Consider the following 17,721-nt stretch of genomic DNA (forward strand, 5'->3'; position numbering starts at 1 on the left):
TATGAATGTAGCCAACAAGGATATTCTATTAGCCATACTCAGACCTGTGCAACTTCATTAATTTAAGTGAAGTGACACTAGGGATAACTCTGGCTCTGGGTTTTTTAATGAAATGGACAGATGCCTGAGGAATTCATATATTAACTAGTTCAAATAAAACTGGGATTCCAATAATTTTGATAATTAATAAAACTACAGAAAGCATAAAAAGGACATACAGTAAAACCTGTGCTATCTGGAACTTAAACATCCAGAAAACTGTAGAAACAGGCAAATTTTTGATGCTGGGAAAAACAAAACGAAAACAAAAAGGAAACTGGCCCTTTAAGTGCTCTTCAGATGAGCATGCAGCATATACCTGGGGGAGGGGCAAATGGCAGCCGGAAGGAAGCATTTTGGCTCCCCCCGTGGCTTCTGGCACCCCCAGCAGGCCAGCCTCCTCACAGTTCCTGCCCCCCACCCCAGCAAGCCACTCCCACCATCTCCGCCTCCTGTCCCCCGGCTTCCACCCTCCTTCACCAGGCTGCATCCCGGCGACTCATGGTCCCCCCTAGCAGGCCACATCCCAACCCCCGCACAGCTCCCGTGCTGTCCCCCCCCCCTCAAATAACCAGAATTTTTAGATTACTGGGATGCCCTACTCCCCAGGCATGCTGGATATTACAAGTGTTACTGTACTTGAATAGTTTGGCACAGAATGTGGTTAAAACCATTGTGTTGTTATATATTCAAGTTCAGCACAGTACAACATGATTTTCCCTTAACCAGCTCCACAGCTCATTGCATGTAAAGCTGTTCACATTTTGTTTAACACAAATATACATACACACTATCTTTTTACTATATATATTTTAAAATGTGCATCTGTCTCCCTTTCCATCCGTGAACCTGTTTTTTCAAGCTCTCCTTCTAAATGGTAAGAGACAGGACCACCAAATTTGGTATGCAGCTTCCTCTTATCACAACTTAAAGCAAGGTCAGGGCTTGGTTGGGCCAGGACAATGGGATGTGCTTGGAAGTCAATTGTTTCTCCTACAGTGGAATGGAAGGGGTCTGTGAAGAGGGAGTTATACTGCAGAATGACCACAGGGGGCAGCAAAGGACCAGAAATGGGGACTGGGATAGCTATAACTCTATTGGGTCAGAAGGGGTAGTGGGGTGGAGAAAGGGACAGCTATCTACTATATATTTCAGAGAGCTTATCTGTTTGCATATCTGTTTGTCTGTATGTCTCTCTGTCCACTTCCTCCAGCTGTGCCCACTGGAGCTGCCACAGCCATGAATAAACACTTCTTGCCTGGATCCAAGTTACTATGATGAGAGAGGCCTGGGGTTTTCCTCTCCCCACAGGACTGCCTGCTTACTACACCCTTCATCCCCAGCCTCAGCCCAGAACAATGATTTAAATGAAGAAAAAAAAAACTTATTTGAGTTAAGAACCTGAGAAATACTGGGTAAATCTTCTAGTATACACATATATTAATTATACACTTGCTAAGATTCATAAGTATTATACTGGAGGGGAGAAATAGGTAGGTAAATCTGCAGAAAAGATAAATGGTATTGACACTGCAATGAAAATAAGGAACTGCTCGATGAAACTATACTTGCTCTTGAAGCTAATTCTAAAGTGTATAACATCTTGACGATAATAATACATTTATACAGGACTTCACATATTCAGTCCCCACAAGGCTCGGTGTTATAAAATCTCCATTTCACAGATGGGGAAACAAAGGTACAAAAAGGTGAAAGGGCTTGCCCAAGAACACACAACAAATCAATAGCAAAGCCTAGTTTAGGACCCAGATCTTCTAACGCCTGCTCAAAGCAGTGAACCTGCTGATCTAGAGATATGAGCACATCAGTAAAAGAGGAAAATATCACATCACATCACATTGTCTGTTTCAAAACCCCACACTATTGGAAAGCATTGAGCAGTTCAGTCCCTCCCCACCAACACATCATCAACTTGGGACGTTCACCCATTCACTTACCCATGATTATCATCTTTTCTGCCCCATGAATGCAGAATAATTTCCGAATGCTGGGTCCGTAGAGCTAGAAGAGTTGTTTGCCGCCAGCCCGGCTGTCAGAGTCTCCACATGAAATGCTGTGCAAAATGCTAACTTGAAAGAAAACACAAGTCAAGGGGAAGAGAGCTCTCTGAGAACCTCCACATGGTTCCTGTTGCTAGGGGAACCACTCCCTTTGTCCGCATAGGTTTAGAATGGCTGCCTCATTTGGCGCCTGGCTCTTGAGTCGGGCAAACAGCAAAGCAGTGTCAGGAGGGAAAAGGAGGCTTCAAAGTTTCAAATGTTTGATGCCCCTCCCCCTCCACAAAAGGCCATTTGGATTTTTTAAAAAGAAAAGTAACCATTAACAGTTGGGGAGGGGAGTGACACTGAAGACACGACAGCATCTCTTTCATGCCATCGGATGGGATGGAACTCAGGGGCCTGGCATTAGATTCAGATGTAGGACTGACTAGTGGATCCAAATAAAATAGAGTGCAGAACCAAGCTACCGAAGCCAAGGGGCTCGTGGGTATGACACAGTTAGGGTTTGTCAGTCCCATAGCCAGTGTAAACCTGAGCCCCAAGGGACTAAAGTACATCTGACCACTTTTAACTATCCTCACCTAGTAGATTAGCTACCCATTTTGCAGCTAGGTAAACTGGAGAGAGCCTTTTAGGGTAAGATTTAACAAGACTCAAACCCACAAATTTCAGGCGTCTAGTTGAACATCTTAACCAGCCCAGCACTGCACTGCTTATTCACTCAACCATCCACCACTAACAAATGGATCTACTATCTCAAAGCCTCGCCACATTTTCAAAAATGTTCATAGTGTGTGGGCCATATAGCATAAGGGTCTCAAACCTTATTGAAATCCAATGTGATTTGGGGGCTCTAACTCCTTCCCTGGAATATTCTGGCCAGAATTCCTTGCTCTTTTTTTTCCTGCCACTGCTATCCCCTGCTGGTCCCCTTCTGTTGCTCTGGAAATGCTCCATTACCCCCACAGATTCTAGGAACCAGTGTCTATATAATGAACATTCTAGGATGCCTGTTTCTGGATGAAAATTGTTTAAGTGTGTGTCTGAGGTTTTATACTGCTAACAATCAATGGAGAATCTCCCTTAGGCCACATGTAGGGGCCTGTAAGTGGGGAGCAAAAGAAAGTCTGCGTTCTGTCCTTGCTTTGGATTCAGTTCTCCACATTGCTGTGTTATTATATTGCATAGCACACCTATACACATATTCCTTTAGCTTAGAGATGGGACCAAAACTTAAGTCCAACTGCCTTTAGTGGCTAGACTGTTTTCTCTACAGTGAGTTGCACTGAGGTGCAAACACTCAGATATTTTTAGGGATCAGGCTAGAAGTACAGGTTGGACTTCCCTGGTCCAGCACTCTTGGGACCTGACTGGTCATGGATGAGAAATTTTGTTGGACCAGGGGAGATCATTTCTGGGCCTCCTGCCACTAGCCCTCACCCCCAGCCCTGGCCCAGCTCCCTCTCCCCCCACTGCTGGCCACACTGCCCGGCCGCACTCCTAGGAACCCAGCCACGCACTGAGCAGCCTCACTGCTGTGTGCTAGGCTCCCGGACACACTGGCAACTTGCTGCAAGCAGCCCACTGCCCTACCGGCCTACAGGGCTCCCAGCTGTCAATCTTCCACTGGGACTCTCTGGTTCTGGAACATCCATGGCCGTGCTGGACCACGGATGCTGCTGGACCCGAGTGTCCTGGTTTCGGAAGAAGCTTTTCCCGACGAAATATTCCAGAAAAACTTATTTAGAAAGAGAGCGTCTACACAGCCAAAAGCGCAACGAAAAAGCGATGTGCTTTTTCCAAAGATAGTGTCCACATTGATTTTGTATTTCAGTTGTGATTGCTGTGGACAGAGCGGCCACCAGGACACCTATGCTTTTTTCTTGGAGGCCTCTTCTTTAAAAAAAAACAAAAAAACAAAAAACAAAAAACAAAAAAACCTCTCTTCCGCATCCACACATACCTTTTTCCGAAAAAGCTTCTATCAAAAGAACGCAATACCAGTGTGGACGCAAGTGTGGTTTTTCTGGAAAAAAAGTTGTTTTTCCAGTAAAAACTCTGCAGTGAAGATCTACCCTCTGACACATACACGAGCTCTGGAACAACCTTGCAACATGTAGTGTCAATGATCAGACAAAGGTGACAAGGATGCACTGCAGCTTTGAAATCCGATTTTTCTCATTCCATCAGAGAGCAGCTGCTGGTGTCTTCAGCCGTGAAAGTTCCAGCCTCCTATTGAAGAGATGAACTTTGCTTTGTGGAGGCTGGACATCTGACAGATCAATTCTACTTTTGTTCTTTATTAGTGTCAGGTTTTTGGGATGAGAGAACACAAGGCAAAGGGCACAAAACCTTTATGCCTAAAACTCAAGTCCAGCAATGACCTTTCAACACTAAAGTTCGCAGGTTTCAGTCCTTGCTTCATTGCACACATTATGTTTTATTCAGAGACATTAAATGAGCTTTAAATTCTGTTCCTTCCAGCAGTGTTATCTGAAATGTAGCAGCAATGGCTCAGCTCTCCCTTGCAAAATTTAGAAAATATTTGGAAGTTATCAATGAAGGCTTAGGGTTTATTTGCCAGGGTCACTGAACCAATGGTTAATGTGTAAGCTTCAATCCCATCAGTCTTTGAAATAGGAAGCAGCTTGTGAAGAAAAAAAAATTAACTAGAATTTCTATGGTTTTACTATTAACATTGTGTATGTGTCAGACTCAGGGTGATATGTGTGCGTATGAAGATTAAAATTGGCCTCAGGTGATTCCTTTCACCATATCAACTCCAGTCTCTATATTTACATTTATTTATAAGTTAACTAGAAGATTTATCTGGTGTTGCTCAGGTCCTTAACTCAATTTTCGGTTTTTTGTTTTTTAATAAAATGAAAATCTACATGCTTTGTTTCAGTCATTTCTCTTTGGTGGGGCTGGGGATGGAATAAATTGCTTTGGGAGGTTGTGTAATCTCCATCACTGGAGATATCTAAGAGTAGATTGAATAGACATCTTTCAGGGATGATCTTGATGGTGCTTGGTCCTGCCGTGAGGTCAAGGGACTGGACTTGATCTCTCGAGTTCTAGTAATCTATGATTCTATGAGGGGTTCAGTATGCAGGCTGGCCCAGGGAGAGATGACAACCACAGCCCTCGTTCACTGCAGCAGCTTGAGGCCAGGTGGGAAGCAACTCTCTATGGCCACTGTAGCTCCAGCAGGCTCCGCCAGGGGAGGGGTGCATGTCCCCCACTGGGGCAAGTCCAGGTTTGTCTCATCCCTATGCTCCCCAGCCAGATTGAGGAATGAAGAAAACTGTGCACTTCTCCCTCACTCCCTAATGAAAGGGAAGAGCCAATGATGTTCCCAAATGAATGCGGGGGGGAGAGACTTTCAGCCCCCTTGATCTCCTAAAGGGCACCTGGGGGTGGAAGGCTCGGAGGTGGGGCAGTCCTGGATGGGGAAGGACACGCACACCCAGCCAGCCCCTTTCACCTTCCTGGTGATTCTCTCTCTTTTCTGTTTGGTTTTGTGAGAAGCAATCCTGTTCCAGGCACATCCCATTTTCCTGGCACAAGCAAACACTGACCTTGCTGTAAGTTAGGATAAGAGGAGGCTGTATACCACATTTGGTGGTCCTAGCTCTTACCGTTTAGGAGGAGTTCTTGATCAGACACACAGACAGACAAACTCCAGTAGATTAAGTTAGCACAGGAACCACCCTATTTAAATCCAAGGATTGTGGGCGGAGCCTACCAGAACAATAAAAGACATGCCTCTCGGATAAGGGAGCAGCCACAGAATCTAGAATGTAACTGGTTATGGGATTCAAAGGGGGCAGAGGGAAACAAGGATGGGGATGTAGTTTGGATTGTCAGAATGAGGGATCCAGAAAAGGACACTGAACAGAGAATTCAGGATAGCGGATGCCACCCAAAGGAACTCTGCCTGGATGCGTGCATAGACAAGAGAGTGCAAAAAAGGCCCCACAGTCGCAGTGATCCTGATGGATGGCTGCCATGGCCAATGCTAGAATTTTACAAGTATAGTTATCATGCCTGCTTTATTGATGGGAAAGAAAGGACAAAAGAATACATTGGTTTGCCCATTGCAGTACACAGGCAATCCAGGAAGTTTTTGGAGAATGTTGGGGATTACTTCTTGGCACAAGTGCTGAAGGATCCGACCAGGGGCTGTGTTCAGCTTGACCTTCTGCTCACAAACAGGGAGGAACTAATACGGGAAGTAGAGGTGGGTGACAACAAAGGAAGCAGTGATCATGAGATGGTAGATTTCAGGATCCTGACCAAAGGAAGAAAAGACAGTAGTAAAATATACACCTTGGACTTCAAAAAAGCAGATTTTTGCTCCCTCAGAGATCTGATGGGCAGAATCCTCTAACATGAAGCGGAAAGGAGTCCAGGACAGCTGGCAGTATTTTAAAGAAGCCTTATTGAAGGTACAGAAAGAAACCATCCCGATGCGTAGCAAGAGAGGCAAACATGGTAAGAGACCGGATTGGCTTACAGGGGAAATCCTTGGTGAACTTAAGCACAAAAAGGAAGCTTACAAAAAGTGGAAACTTGGACACATGACCAGGGAGGGGTTTAAATGTATAGCTCGAGAATGCTGGGGGGTTATCAGGAAGGCAAAAGCGCAAATGGAATTGCAACTGGCTAAGGATGTGAAGGATAACAAGAAAGGTTTCTACAGGCATGTCAACAAGAAGAAGGTGATCATAGAGGGTGTGCGGCCCCTATTGGATGAAGGAGGTAACCTAGTGACAGATGATGTGGGGAAAGCTGAAGTACTCAATGCTTTCTTTGCCTCTGTATTCACGGACACGGTGGGCTCCCAGACTAACGCAAGATGGGATGAAGATGGACAGCCCGTGCTGGGTAAAGAACAGGGTAGGAACTATTTAGAAAAACTAACCGTACACAAATCCATGGGTCCGGACTTAATGTATCCAAGGGTACTGAGGGAGTTGGCAAATGTCATTGAGGAGCCTTTGGCCATTATCTTTGAAAAGTCATGGAGATCGGGAGAAATCCCGGATGATTGGAAAAAGGCAAATGTAGTGCCCATATTCAAAAAATGGAAGAAGGACGATCCAGGGAACTATAGTTCAGTCTTACTTCGGTTCCTGGAAAAATCATGGAAGGGATCCTTCAGGAATCCATTTTGAGGCACTTGGAAGAAAGGAAAGTGATTAGGAATAGTCAGCATGGATTCCCAAAGGGAAAGTCATGCCTGACCAATCTGATTAGCTTCTGTGATGAGGTAACTGGCTCTGTGAACGTGGGAAAGTCAGTGGATGTGATATACCTTGACTTTAGCAAGACTTTTGATACGATCTCCCACAATATTCTTGCCAGCAAGTTAAGGGAATGTGGATTGGATAAATGGACAGTAAGATGGATAGAAAGCTGGCTAGAAGGCCGGGCCCAGCGGGTAGTGATCAACGGCTCGATGTCAGGATGGCAGTCGGTTTCTAGCAGAGTGCCCCAAGGTTCAGTTCCAGGACCGGTTTTGTTCAATATCTTTATTAATGACCTGGATGAGTGGATGGATTGCACCCTCAGCAAGTTTGCGGATGACACTAAGCTAGGGGGAGAGGTAGATACACTTGAGGGCAGAGATAGGGTCCAGAGTGACTTAGACAAATTGGAAGATTGGGCCACAAGAAATCTGATGAGGTTCAACAAGGACAAGTGCAGAGTCCTGCACTTGGGACGGAAGAATCCCAAGCATTGTTATAGGCTGGGGACCAACCAGCTAAGTAGTAGTTCTACAGAAAAGGACCTGGGGGTTACAGTGGATGAGAAGATGGATATGAGTCAACAGTGTGCCCTTGTAGCCAAGAAGGCTAATGGCATATTAGGTTGCATTAAGAGGAGCATTGCCATCAGATCCAGAGATGTCATTATTCCCCTTTATTCAGCTCTGGTGAGGCCACTTCTGGAGTATTGTGTCCAGTTCTAGGCCCCCCACTACAAAAAGGATGTGGACGCATTGGAAAGGGTCCAGCAGAGGGCAATCAAAATGATTAGGAGGCTGGAGCATATGACTTACGAGGAGAGGCTGAGGGAGTTGAGTCTGTTTAGTTTGCAGAAGCGAAGGGTGAGGGGGGATTTGATAGCAGCCTTCAACTTCCTGAAAGGAGGTTCCAAACAGGATGGAGAAAGGCTGTTCACAGTAGTGACAGATGGCAGAACAAGGAGCAAAGGTCTCAAGTTGTGGTGGGAGAGGTCCAGGCTGGATATTAGGAAAAACTATTTCACTAGGAGGGTAGTGAAGCACTGGAATGGGTTACATAGGGAAGTAGTGGAGTCTCCATCCCCAGAGGTGTTTAAGTCACGGCTTAATAAAGCCCTGGCCGGGTTGATTTAGTTGGGATTGGTCCTGCCTAGAGCAGGGGCTGGACTTGATGACCTTCTGAGGTCTCTTCCAGCTCTATGGTTCTATGAAAGTCAGGAAGAAAAAAAATGCTACTCTCATGCTCTAACCATTAGACCATGCTCCCTCCAAAAACAGAAGCTGCTTTTCTCCCATATTTTGTTGAGAAAGGGGTTTATTACATTCTACTTAATTTTTAAATGGATTCCCCAGAACTTGGACTATTCAGCACTCCCTGTAGAGGGATCTCTCTCATCCCCTTTCTAATCTATTGCTTGAAGGATATAATGAGATCACATAATACTGACGTATTGGTTTATTAGGTTTGTGCTATCTCAGGAATTAATTTGATGAATGAACCTCTCCCATCTCTCCCTCTCTCGTTTATGCACTTTTCTTAATTAGCAAAATGTCAAAATCACTTTATGGCTTCTTGGGTGACTCTCTAGAGGAAGTACGATGTCGTAAAAACTCCTGAAGATTTTAGGATCTCATCTTTTTGTTTTGCAGCCACTATCTAGCCTTACTTTGCACATTTAGTTTACCATGATTTCAAATACAGCCTATTTCATACACAGAGACACAATCTCATTAGCACAAAGGAGGGGATTCTACTAATGATCCTTTTCAAGAAGTTAAATCATGTGTTAATTATAATACTCAATTTTCATACAGGGTTTTGCCTCTGTAGATCTCAAAGTCCTTTACAAAGCAGAGATGCACTGTTACAGAAGGACAAATGGTTCAGTGGTTAGCGTGGGTCATGGCAGACCAAGTGTATTATTTCTACTACAGACTTCCTATTAAGCTCTGGGCAAGGCACTGAGCCCCAGGCCCAAGCTGCCGAACTCTCATTGATTTCAAAGGGGCATTGCAGATGTGTTAAAGGTTTTGAGATGCTCAGCTACTATGATAACAGGGGCCATTACATTAATTGCTGGGGCAGGTGGAACACAAAGAGGTAAAGTGGCAAATCTAAGGTCACTTAGCAAACTACTAGGAGGACTGGGAATGGAATCCAAGTCTCCTTCGATCTAAACAAGTGTTTTAATCCTGAGAGCGACCCGGGCAAACATCTCAAAACAGATTATTTTGGGTGGGGAGTGCAATGTTTAGTTTCTGAATCCTGCTGCTGCTGCCCGCATTCGGTGGAACAGAGCACTTCGTATTAGCAAAAACTAGCACATTGGGAATGCGACCTCTGACTGCCAACCTTCAGCAAGTTATCATGAAGGGAAAAGCCCACTCCCTCTTCTTCTAAAGGAGAAGCATGAGAGAGTAAGAACTTTACCTACCACTGAATCCAAGCTCCACCAAAGATCAATTAAAAGAAATTAACCACTTGACGTCCAAAAGAGTTAGCTGAAGAATGTGATCCAAGGTACTGAAAATTATCAGGAGAGAGAGAGAGAGAGAGAGAGAGAGAGAGATCTAGGCAGGTGAGTTATACAAATATTAATGCTTCTGTCTCATCTCTCAATACACACATCATATAATAGTTTGACTGAGGTTTGTTTATTTACTTACTTTAAATCAAGTAGCTGAGCAGTTTGTAGTCTGTAAAATTAGGTTATGGAAAAGTATATTAGAATGCTGCTGGTTTAGAGACCTGTCAGTCACGGCTTTCGTTCTGAATGCCCAATTTCTGTTTATTATTCAGCCAAACATTAGGGGGGAAAAAAGAGGCCTAAGTCTACAGGCTGAAATTTAGCAACTGAGATACGGAACATTTTCATTCTATTTAAGGTGTCTCAGAGCAATTTTTAAAAATCAATATTTACAGCACTCTAAAAATCACACCATCCTATCTGTGTTAAGGTTGAAAAGGCACAAAATACATAAAAATATACAGCAGAACTTCTGCAAACATAACTCCCATTCCTGCAGTAAGATTCATGTGAGTACAATGCTGTGACATCCCATTGACTTTTATGGTTCAGGGCAGAGCTGGCTGGGAGCCAGAATTTCCCTTGTATGGAAAATGTCACATTTCTGGGGAGAAAAAATTCCTTCTCAATCTGAACAAAAATGTGGCTCTGCAAAATTTTCCACAGAAGGGACTTAAAAACATTTTTTTTTTTTTGGAAGAACTGAAATGGAAATTATCAAAAATTTCTGGTCTCATGTTCCAGGCTTCCCTCTGTCTTCAGAATGGGTCAGAGCAAAGTAGCCCAGGAAGTCCTGGCTTTCCAGCAGCCTACCACATGTGCTGCTGGAGAACTGGGAACCTAGCTGCTGGGCAGCTGAAGAGCCAAGAAGAAGCTAGCTGAGGTAGTGCAAATTAAACACACACATATACACACAAAGCAGGCAGCTTTTAGTTAAAAGTTTTGTTGAAAATGGCACTCTCCCAAAAATGTGCAAGTACACTATCACTGCACTTTCATGCAAATAAATATTTAGACCATAAGCAGTCATAATCTGCATGCTTGGTATGTATTATGAGCAAGACTTAGAAACACAAATTCTCAAAATTAATAGGAGTGTTTGGCTGAAACTCATACTGCTCTCATGGGGGGGAAGGGAGGTGTCCTGAATATTATTCTAAAACAATGGTTTTCTCAGTTCTATAAATTCTGTGAGCAAGATTTCAAAAAGTATGTGAGTGCCCAGTATGAAGCACTAAAAACCAAAAGAGTTTCTGAAAATCAGGTCCCTTTAAGAGGTAGATCTACAGTCATTTTTAAACATCTTGAGCCATGATTTGGGGCTTTTTGCTTTGTATAGAATTTCCAATAATATTGTGGCAAGACCTTCTCCTTTTGAGGATCATCTGTTTGCTACTTGATTGGCATAAATTTACCTCTGATATCGAACAACTCCCTGTTTTCATTCCCACTCAGGAAAAAAAATCATTATTTTTGTGTCAGCCACTCACTTTGCTCCATTTCAAAACTTCAATCCTGTTCAGCAGACTGATTGTATATCAGTAATAGCATATGAGATCTGCTTCAACCTACTGCAGGAACAGCAGGTTGGTGCCAACAGAACTGGGGCACAGTAAAATTAGCAACATATTAGGCTGCTTATTTTTGTAAGCTTCCTTTTTGTGCTTAAGTTCACCAAGGATTTCCCCTGTAAGTCTTCATATTTGATAACCAAGACATGATCGTTACTGGAATTAGGGATCTATGAAAAATAGCATCTGGACCTTAGTCTGAATCCCAAAGAGTAGTTTACTTGGACCATGTCTGTGCCCCTTTTCATTTGATCTTTAAGAACATTTGTATCAATAGATTTTTGCTTCCACAGCTCTCGGGTAATGATTGCTCTTTGTGCTTAAGTAGATTTGGGTGGAAATAAGAGTATTTTTCCTATTCAAGATTCAGTAATCCAACCAGACAGCAGAAGACGCAAAAGGAAGGCTGCAGATGCTGAATGTAGCTCTGGTTGTATCATATTCTTGCTTTAGCTAGCTCTTTCTATTTCTTCCATACAATTGATTTTGTAAGTTGCAGAGAGAGTCAGGCAGTTAACCTGGCATATATCTGTAGGGCCAAATTCTGATCCTTTACTCGTTGTTGTCAAATTGCTCTATTGAAATCCATAGGACCATTCATGGAGCAAAGTGCATCTCCATATGAGTAAGAATCAGATAAACCTTCTCCATATGAGTAAGATTAACTGTAATGAGGTTAACTTAGGCTAGGTCTACACTGCAGAACTTTTCCGGGATACCAGAGGTATCCCAGAAAAGCTATGCCATGTCCAAGGAACATGTCCACTTTTTCGGAACAATTTCCGAAAGAGCAGATGTGTTCTTTCACCATCCCTGTAATCCTCATTGTATGAGGAAGAAGGGATGTGCTGAAAGAGGAGATTTTTCCAAAATTTGGCCCCATGTAGACAGGCCACATTTCGGAAGAGCCTTTTCCTAAAGAAAAGTGGAAAAAGGTACGCAAATTGCAGTTCACATTTGTGTATCTTTTTCTGACTTTCCTTGCAGTCTAGACATAGCCAAATACAATAAAGGTTCTGATTAATTATCCCAATCTTTACTTTGAGACACTACTTGAGATAATCTTCCTAGCTGACTGTCAAGTGTGAACCTAATTCAGTTTTGTTATTGATGGAGAATTGCTGAAATCTCTGAAAACCTGGCTTTTGAATCTCCCCCTCAGACTGATTATTCACATTAAGCCCCATTCAGGAAGTGATCTCGCTGGAAAATCTGAGAAAACAGTAGCACAGAACTTCCAGACTCTCAAAAAGCCAAAGAATGTTCTCTCTCTCTCTCTCTCTCTTTTTTTAAATTAATTTTGTGCTTGTGAAAGGAACCAGATTGACAGCTGCAAAGACTGAAGGCTTCTGTGTATGCACAAAAACAGATCCATTATCAGGTTCCTGACTGCACCTCAACATGCCTTGATGGTGAGCTACAAGTTTAACCGTTTGCCGTCAACAGAAATTGAACTTGAGACATCCAGGGCTAAAGAGTAAGTATCTATAGCACTAAGTCCTTTAAGCTTTCAGCTCCAGAGAACTCATATCCTCAGAATTAGACACAGAAGGGGAAAGATTAACTGACACTGAAGAGTGGTTTACATAAAACACCTCTGGGGGTGATAGGATACTTCAGTATTACTGGTCATTCAGTCTTTTAGCCCTTCTGGTGCAACTAGTTTCAAATGTGGCGGCAATTTTTGTGTTGAGGATATAGGCCAACTAGGCACTAAATTGAAACTACATTATTATTTATCAGGAATCAAATAGGGTTTTCTATTATTTTCTATTACTCCTGACCTGGGCGGCATTTGAGAAATGATGGCTCACAGGTGAAAAAGCATTTTCTCCTCTCTTCTGTTGTTGAAAGAATAAATGGGGGTAGAGCAGAGTACATGAAATTCATTTCAGTTGAGCTCTGAACCCAATTTATCAAGGAGATCAATGAATGCATTAAGTTCCTGTCTGAGATTCAAAATTCTTAGAAATCTCATTCCGTAGTGAACAGAAAACTCTGGATGACGCATGTATAGTGAGTTTGTTTGGGAGGCAGGGTTAAGAGCATTACTGCATTATTATTAATGAATTGTACTGAGCCATTTGGGTCTCCTTGTGAAAGTTGCTGTAGAATACAAGTCCGGGGCTGCAGAGAACCATGTCAAGTGTTTGGGGAGGTATAGATTCCCTTCACCTCCCTCCCCACCTGAGCCTCCGCTCTTCCACTTGGGTATCCAACCTCACTACCTCAGACCAGGGTCCATGGACCCCTAAATTCACTTTCTTCCACTATGTGCGACAGGCATTGTGGCCTGGCACACAGGTTGCAATGACAGTCACAGGGGGCACCGGCCCAGCCAAGTGGTAGAGCTGAAGCCAAAAGGAAATCACACCAAACCTGAGTTTCCTTGTGTCCTATTTAATGGGCCAAATCCTAACCTTAGTTACACAGGAGCAGCCTGTGGGGATTACACCCATGGGGCAGAGCAGAATCAGGCCAACTTTACATAATATAGCTCAAGTCCCCAGATGTGGCATCATGATTTTTCAAACCTATTTTTAAAGATTAATTGGGCCTAATTTTCAGAAGTTGGGAACTTCTCCATCTCCAATGGAAGTCAATGACACTCTTTGACAGGGCATGTTCCTCAGAAGGCTGTATGGCCTTCCCCTCACAGCCCCGAGTGAAAAATGGTTGTAGTGGTAGGGTCAATTCCTCCCTTACTCTTTAAACTCTCCGTACAGTCCTGTTGATTTCAGAAGCCTGTAGGGGTATGTCTACACTACAGCACTAATTGGAACTAACTTAATTTGAATTAGTTAATTTGAACTAAGCTAATTCGAATTAGTGCATCTAGACCTAAAAACTAGTTCGAATTAGCATTTTGCTAATTCAAACTAGCAAGTCCACATTGAGTGGACCCTGAACCGAGGTTAAGGATGGCCGGAAGCAGTGCCAGCAGGGCATCAGATTAGGACTTAGAGCGTGGGGCTGCTGTCTCAGGCTAGCCGAGGGCTGTGCTTAAAGGGTCCCGACCCCCACCCCGGACAGACAGTTCTCAGGGGTTCCCCGCCTGCAAAGCAGTCCTGGCTTGGAGTGCCCTGAGTGCCCACACTCGGCACATCACAGCACTCGGCCATCAGCCCGGCTGCACTTGCCGCAGGCTGCCATCCGGGGGGGGGGGGTTAATCGGGGGGCTGCAGGAGACCTTCCACCCCAAGGAGCCCGCAGAGCCACCCCAGTCCTCCCCATCGGAGGCTCGTACCCCATTCCTCCCTCACCTCCTTCCACTTACCCCTCCCTAGCCCCCCTTCCTGACGTACAAAATAAAGGACACGTGTTCAAAAATAGAAACTCTCTTTATTGAACAAAACTCGGGGAGACTGGGAAAAGGAGGTGGGAGAGGGAAAGAGAGAGGGTGGGAGAGGGGAGGGCAACTAAAATGATCAAGGGTTTGGAACAGGTCCCATATGAAGAGAGGCTAAAGAGACTGGGACTTCTCAGCTTAGAAAAGAGGAGACTGAGGGGGGATATGATAGAGGTCTGTAAAAGCATGAGTGGTGTGGAGAGGGTGCTTAATGAAAAGTTCTTCATTAGTTCCCATAATAGAAGGACTAGAGGACACCAAATGAAATGAATGGGTAGCAGGCTTCAAACTAATAACAGAAAGTTCTTCTTCACAAAGCAAATAGTCAACTTGTGGAACTCCTTGCTGCAGGAGGCTGTGAAGGCTAGAACTATAACAGAGTTTAAAGAGAAGTTAGATAAAGTCATGGAGGTTGGGTCCATGGAGTGGTATTAGCCAGGGAGTAGAAATGGTGTCCCTGGCCTCTGTTTGTGGAAGGCTGGAGATGGATGGCACGAGACAAATGGCTTGGTCATTGTTTCGGTCCATCCCCTCCAGGGTCCCTAGTGTTGGCCACTGTCAGCAGACATGCTACTGGGCTAGATGGACCTTTGGTCTGACCCAGTACGGCCATTCTAAGCTCAGGGCTCAGGGTCGGGGGTGTCATTGGACCACCCTGATTTTCATGCAAACCTGCTCCTGGGTGGCCGGGCTGGCAGCTATCCTGCCCTAGACGGCCACTTTCCTGTGTCTAGTGCAGACATCATGGATGAGGTCCATGATGTCCGCACTAGACCAGGTGGGCACCCGCCTCTTGCGGACCTGGGCAGGCTCCCGGGAGCCGCCAGCCTGGTCCTGGGAAGAGGCAGAGGGCTGGGTGGCAGCGGGTGGCTGGCTCGTGCTGTGCCAGCTGCTGGGTCTGCTGGCTGGGTGCTGGCAGTCTTGCACCTGGCACGGGCACCGTAGCCAGCCCGTGCCCCTTTAAGGGCTCCAGGGCCGGGAGGGGGACAGACGAGTTTCCCTGGTGGTGCCTAGAGTGGCCACCAGGGCAGGCTGGGGAGGGCTAGCCTCCCACTAGTTCGAATTTAGTGGCCACACAGCCCTTAATTCGAACTGCTTAATTCGAACTAGGCTTAGTCCTCGTAGAATGAGGTTTACCTAGTTCGAATTAAGCGCTCCGCTAGTTCAAAGTAAGTTCGAACTAGCGGTTTGTATGTGTAGCGCCTATCAAAGTTAATTCGAACTAACGTCTGTTAGTTCGAATTAACTTTGTAGTGTAGACATACCCTAGCTGTCTTGACCAGGATGTGGATGGTCTGACCTAGAATCAAAATAGGAATTGGGAGTCAGGCCAGGACAAATACTGGGAGGTCAGGATTTGAGGCAAGCTAGAGGACAAACTGATGGCAGGTAGGGTCAGTTTACTAGGAGATCAATAGGAGCAGGTATTACAGGAGAAGCAGTTAATCAGCCAGAATCCAGTTGCACACACAACTTTTTGGCCCTGTGCTTGGGTTGACTAGAAATTGGGGACCAATTAGGACACCGCCGTATTGTTCCACCAATCAGATCACAGGATTGGGGTCTTCTGTTAAATGGTCAGCTGTTGTTCTGGCAGCTGTTAGAAGGTCACTAAGTGGTAGGTTGGGACTGCTTAGCTGCTAAGAGCCCTGTGGACCAGCATTCAAGATCCCTGGTTGCTGACATGGACTCAGGGCCTTTGCTTAGCCCATTCACTCTCTTGAAGTGATGATAGGATTAGTTGTTTGTGTCCCTTCTAAGAATGAGAATGGCCCTGACTTTTGACTGTAGCTGCAGAGCGAATGGTACATCTCAAGGAGGGAAAACGTCAAGGAAGGTTTCCCCACTACTGGTCTAGGCCCAATTCCTTGACACAGCTCAGTTATGTTGGCTCACAAAGGGCAACACCCTAAAACTATTTGCCTTAGCCAGGGACTGTGGTGTTGCCTGCTTTCCCCGGCTATGTCTTGTAAAGCAGCGGTCAAGATGGCTAATGCCTCCAGTCTTGGAGTACTTCACAGTGAAGAGGTGGAAAGCATCTGCAATGCAGCAATGCAGCAGAGCCTCAGGTCCAGTTAAGTTCAACTGATGTACATAAGCAAATAAGGGATGTAGCCAAAGCCTGCTGAAGACAATGGGAATCTTTCCAGCAATTTTGGATCAAGGATTTCAATACACCTTGGTCAGCAGGTAGAGGCATCTGCATGGGACAGAATTTGTGCTAAGTTATATCCTTTTTAAAGCTACAGTAACTGTCCAGTTCCAGATTTGCCTCAGCACGTAACAGACAAGACGTCAGCCTCACTGCTGGAGAACCACAAAGAGGTTGGATGCCAGCCTTTAGTCTGGAGTGCATTTAAACAGCCAAGTAATGGTAGCCCCATTTTAATGACTGTATTCATTATGCTATCCTCTCTCTTCCAGTCCCCCAGCACAATTTCTCTGGCTATTTGGAGATGGGGCTCTCTTGTTATTTATAAGTCAAATCTCCATTTAGACTTCCCACTCTTTTCTTGATTTTTCCTTGCAGCATCTGCTTATCAGTGCAAACATTTGCCATGAGTATCGAGGTGCTCTGACAGCTCTTGATATGCACTATCAGTTCTTTTACCTCAATAAAACTGAACAAAAAACTCAGTTGCCTTTGGCTTGGAGACAGAGTTTGATTTGCCCTCACTCTTTTTGTTATTAAGATAAAACTGCCATGACTTTCAATGGGATGCTTTTTTTAAGTGCTTTCCTTGTATCTATATACATGAGGTAGCTCATCCTAGCATTCTACTTAAATCTAAATTTTACAGTGGCCCTGGATTAATTTTTGGTAAAGATTTACCTACAGCTTTGGTGGTCTTTTCTCTTGCAGAATTAAAAAAAAAGGTCTAGTGAAGAGCAAAATAAATCAAGTTGACTAAGTTTGATTCTAAGATTCTGACAAATTGCTTGCAAGGAAAAGTTTGCAAGA

The 17,721-nt window shown here is 44.5% G+C and overlaps 1 protein-coding gene across 2 annotated transcripts in view; it reads right to left on the reverse strand.

The window, feature by feature from the left end:
- The window catches only part of ANKFN1 (ankyrin repeat and fibronectin type III domain containing 1), a 364,510-nt gene that overhangs the window by 243,895 nt on the left and 102,894 nt on the right, over nt 1–17,721 (reverse strand). Inside the window, exon 1 of one of the 2 annotated variants that reach the window (XM_075903832.2) lies at nt 1,998–2,251. The exons of the other annotated variant lie outside the window; for it this stretch is intronic. The gene's annotated coding sequence lies outside the window, so the exon portion shown is untranslated. Of the gene's footprint in view, nt 1–1,997; nt 2,252–17,721 lie in introns of those variants that run through there. 2 annotated transcript variants of the gene reach the window in all.

This window comes from Pelodiscus sinensis, chromosome 20 (assembly GCF_052426305.1).
Source record: "Pelodiscus sinensis isolate ZL-2025 chromosome 20, ASM5242630v1, whole genome shotgun sequence".
In the NCBI taxonomy this organism is placed as follows: Eukaryota; Metazoa; Chordata; order Testudines; family Trionychidae; genus Pelodiscus; species Pelodiscus sinensis.